This window comes from Malania oleifera, chromosome 5 (assembly GCF_029873635.1).
Source record: "Malania oleifera isolate guangnan ecotype guangnan chromosome 5, ASM2987363v1, whole genome shotgun sequence".
Taxonomy (NCBI): domain Eukaryota; kingdom Viridiplantae; phylum Streptophyta; class Magnoliopsida; order Santalales; family Ximeniaceae; genus Malania; species Malania oleifera.
Window position 1 is genome coordinate 28,175,160 of NC_080421.1, and position 5,271 is coordinate 28,180,430.

Sequence of the window (5,271 nt, forward strand, 5' to 3'; positions counted from 1 at the left end):
TACCAAACATACGGTTAGTGTCGTCACACTCAAGCAACTGATAACCTGCAATAACCGAAGCCACACAGTGATATCATGCTAGTACGGTGTCCACTCACACCCATCGGTGATCAAACGGAACAAACATGTGATATTTCACACCATCAAATAGAGAGCCGGACACTCTCGCCCACGGTAATTAGCCGAGACATGACATCAGCGTACAATAATTAGCCGCCCCTGGCTGATTCAGCGTACGGTAATTAGTTGCCCCTAACTGATTTACAAAACCAGGAATAATTTTTGAACTCATGTCCCTACACTCATCAGCGTACGGTAATTAGCCGCCCTTAACTATTTTACAAAACCCTGGAACATTTTACATACAACATTTCATTCCACATTTATTTGAGTATACAACAAATCATATCGTTTTCAATTCGAGAAATACAGTTTAATACAAATACAGGTATGGTCATTTCAATACTACAGTTTTTATACTACATATGATTTTCCAACAGAAATAGAGATGATACCTAAAACTCCAAATTTTCCCAAAAATTGTAACCCGAAAATCCCACATTTTACCCGATAGATTTTTCCAAATAAGTAGCTAAAACATACATACGATCGTAACCTACAAGTTTACTGATCATGATTTCAAAAATAACTGATATAAATAGAATCCTCTTACCTTTTCCCGAATACCAAAATACGAACTCTACGGCTCAAAAACTACAAACTGAGACACCAAAACCTAGACATTCAAGAATTATACTTCACTGCAATTCGTACTACTACATATAGTCCAAAACAAAACTGAAATTGGACCCTTACCTCGATTTTTTGGTCAAAACTTGAAAATCCTAAAAACGAGATTCCAATCCACTAAAAACGTAGAGCTTCTCCTCCTGATCCACGTGGTAACATCGGATCGTTGATCTCAGCAACTAGCGGCCCGAAATCCTAGAGAGAGAGGGAGAAGTTTTGAGTTCTAGAGAGAGAGAGAGAGAGAGAGTTTTAGCTTTCTTAGCAATGAAGCAAGTGAAAAGATATTTATAACCCCTTTGACCAGGCCAACCTCATCGACGAAACGACGTCTTCGTCGATGAGCTGCAAAAGGAAATTCGTCGACACCAAGGTGGCCTTGTCGACGAGCTTGAGATTTCAGAATTTCCCAAAATCTCTCGGCATCTCCTTGTCAATGGGCTACTGAATTTCGTCGCCAAGTTGCACAAGAAACTTCGTCGACGATCAAGGAAGCCTCGTCGACGAGCCCTGCAGTTTCTACCCTTCTAAATTTTCCTCATTTATTTAGTACACTTACCTTGGGTCGGGTTCTTACAGTAAACTTATTTAGTTCAAACTTCATAACTTGAATTCAATGATAGGGTAAGATTCATGGATTTTAAGGTCGAATTGATTGGTTAACATTTATAAAACTAATACAAATTAAAAAAAAATGATTAAAAAATGTTCATTTTCATCTTTAAATCAAAATATTATAAAATATGATTAAAATAATAAAATACACAATAAAAAATTACTATAATAAAAATAAAATTATTATAATTATTTTACTTAATTGTTATGCTTTCAAAATTTACTTCACAATAAAAATTTTATTGGACATGACAATTGAAAAATAGTAAAAGTATTTTACAATTGACTTTATTATTATTATTATTATTTTAAATTTATTTATATTTATATTTTAATTATATTTAAATTCATATGATAATTTAATTTTGATTTTAATTTAAAGGCGTATAAAGTGAATAATTTAATCTAAAAAAATTATTTCTAGATATTAAAAATTTTTGCAACAGTTTGCCAAAACAATTGAAAATCATAAAATCTGATTTTCAGTTTTTTGGCAAACAGCACAAAATCGGTAACATAAATATAAAACTGATGGCAAAAACAAACACTTTTTTATAATCTTGTTTTTTCATAGTGGAGGAGCATAAATAAAAAAACAAAAAATAACAACAATGCCAAACAGACCCTAAATTGGCTTGTGAGCTCAACTCAATAAGAATTCATTTAGACTTGTTCATAATATAAATGGATGATTTTTCAGTCAAAGTTTGAAACTAAACATGAATGAGTTCAATTTGTTTCAATTCATATGTAGATCAATTATAGGTTTGGTTAGTTTCATGTTTACTATGCTCAAATTTGACAGACTTGTTTAATAATAGATAGTAGCGAACTTATTTAACCTTAAAAAAGGGTTATTTGAGTATGGACTTATTTAGTTCAAACTTCATAACTTGAATTTAATGATAAGATAAGATTTATCACAATATACCAAATCACACAGTCTCTCTTCTTCCAATCTAGAAGAGAAATGATAATTCCATAAAGGAACTAAGGCGATTTGGTTGAGGGAGATCACAAGCCACCTTCTCGCGCTAACATTCATCCGGTCTTGATCGGTTGTCATCGTAGGACGTTGTAGGATTTTCGCAACAGCAGACAACCACTCTCTATGGATCAAGCCTATTCCCAAGGGTAGCCTAAATACACGACTATTAGGGTTTCTCATTCATCCATCCTCGGGTCCGTCTCCATACACCACCTCTGGCTAATCATCGAACCCTCCCGTCCCGTAGAATAGAGTCTCCGGCGTCTTGACCCTAACACGCAGGTCACAAGCATGCCCTGTAATGACCTGGGAATTTAAATAATTAGAAAATATGATAAATGAAATGGATTAATGGATAATGAAAGAAAAAGGAAGGAAATTAGAAGGAAAATAAAGGGAAGAAAGGAAGAATTTTTAAGAAAATAACATGCCTCATCGATGAATGTCCTGTATTCCTCGATGAGTGTCCTTCTAAGCTCGTCGACAAACTTGGTTTCTCGTCGACGAAGGAATCCCGAGAGAGAATTTTGAAACTCTGAATTTCGTCGATGAAGGTATCTTCTCGTCCAGGTGAACACCGTGTGGTATCAGTTCGGGGATCCTACAGGCGTAGTTGGAAGTCGGGTAAGGGGGAAATTTATATATTAAATCAGGTTTTTCATGAATTAAAATGGATTATGTGTTATTTATGTATATATGTTTATATGTGGGCTTAAAATGTCAGAAATGAAATTTATGTTTTCAGAGCCTAGGAATGTTTATATAGTCATGTATATATGAAAGTAAAAGAATGAAAGCGAAAGAGATTTTCTGAGAAATTAAGTAAGAAATGAAATGTATTTTCAGTATATCAATGTTAATTATGGGTTGACTTATTTTGTAAGAAATGTATGCGAATTTTACTGCTAAAACTATGTGACATGAGATTCTGTGCAAATATATGTTAAATATATAAGATGCAAGTAAGTAAGTTAAGCTTTATGAATAAAAACGATATGAACAATGTTGCTTGTGTATGTTAAATACAACCATGTAAATGTAAGACAGCTAAAAGACAACCATGTTAGTAGATTCTAGCGCATTTCTATGTGGACTAACTGTAACAGATTCTAGCGTATTTCTATGTGAAAACTAACTGATGATGGCTAAAGACCAGCTGTAGTACGAAGGAATGAAATGAAAATGTTATGCAATGAAATGACAATGGAATGACGATGCAATGAAATGAAATGTGAAACGTGAATGATATAAATGGGAAATAGTCACTTAAAGTGAAACAAAATGCAAAGTTAAGTTATGAACATTGATGAATGTGTATGAATGTATAATGACAGAAAGAAAGGAATGACGTATTATGATATTAGAAGTATGTATGTACATAGAACATATTATGATTGGACAAGGCAAACTCTTCACCTGAGGGCTTTCTGAGAAAGGCGAGTGCACTAGTAGCTTCAGATGTAGCAGTAGCTGCATAACGTACTAGGGCAAAAGGAACCTATTTGTATAGGCGGGTGGATTTCCTTATCCTTAGACCCTTTGCCGGTAAACTATTGTTGAATGCGTGAGTACGAGATTAATCTAACACTTGAGGGCTTACTGAGTAAGGTAAGTGCCCTGGTATGCTTTAGTTGTGACCTTAGGGTTACCTATGTATCAGAGCAGAAGGGTGCTACTTGTACGGGCGGGTAATCACCCCTATTCTTGAGTAATCTCGTGGATTAAACCTTTGCATGTGATTTTTTAGGTTCAAAAAATGATTTCAGAGTTATGTTAATGATTTGCAAATGTAATTAAAATGATATCTATTTACCTCATATTAGCCACACGCTGTTTTAATATGTATGTTTCTTCCCTTACTGAGATGTGTCTCACGTGAATATGAATGTTTCTTTTTCAGGACATCCTCGAGGTAGGGCTTAGGGAGCTCGAGGGTATTTAGAATTTTTGAGGACTATAGACACAGGGTATATGTTGATAATATTTTGGGAATGGAGATGTTTATGTTTTATATATTATGTTTTAAGTTTGTGGAGAATGGAATGATTGTGAACATACTGGAATGTTATGGAATTATGTATTTATGGAAATGCAGGCGATGGTTGGATTTTATGGATTTATAGATAGAAAATAGAAAACTCTTGTATAATACAGTTTTATGGTATTATGTTATATAGAGATTATGTTTATGTTTTCCACTGCGAATGTATATTAGGATTTATGATTTATCAGGTTATTATTAGGTATAACGCACCGGACCCGGATTTAGGGGTTCAGGGCATTACACGCCCAGCTCCCCCAATCACTCCACCAAAGGCAAAATCTGAGATTTGTAGGTTAGGAGCGATTTCTTGGGTCCGAATAGGGCCGGAGAAGGCAAGAAGTAGAGATTGCTCTCGGAGCTCTTTTGTTCTTCTCTAACTAGCAATAGATTCACCAGGGGAATGCCAAGGGAGTTTCCAGAAGCGAAGGTGAGCATTTCGGTGACGATGCCGCCCCACAGCACCGAGAGCGCGACGAAGTGTTTGACGAATTTTTGGTGCCAAGAAGGGGGTTTCGGTTGAGGAGGTGGAGGGCGAAAAGGCCTCCCAAGCTATGGGAGAGGAGGATCACCGATTTTTTGCCATTGGTGGAGCTTGCTTCTTCGATTAGATCTTTCAAGTCTTGCAGGAACTTGGAACCGACAAGGGGTAGCATAGATTTGTGACAAAACTGTGAGTCGTTGCCGTCGAGGATAGATCATGGAAACTGCACGCCGTCATTGTTTAGGGAGTCGCCAAACAATGCAGGTCAGTCTCTTTTTCATTTAGAAAATTTTAGCTTTAATCTCAAAATATTACAATACAGTGTCGTCCCCCGCCGATGGTGGCATCGTCATCAAAGAATGCCGGCCAAGCCAGTTCTGGGGTGCAATCGTATAC

At 35.9% G+C, this 5,271-nt stretch overlaps 1 pseudogene; it reads right to left on the reverse strand.

The window, feature by feature from the left end:
* Positions 1 to 2,530: 2,530 nt before the first annotated feature.
* Positions 2,531 to 5,047, reverse strand: LOC131155896 (lecithin-cholesterol acyltransferase-like 1; annotated as a pseudogene).
* Positions 5,048 to 5,271: the final 224 nt, after the last annotated feature.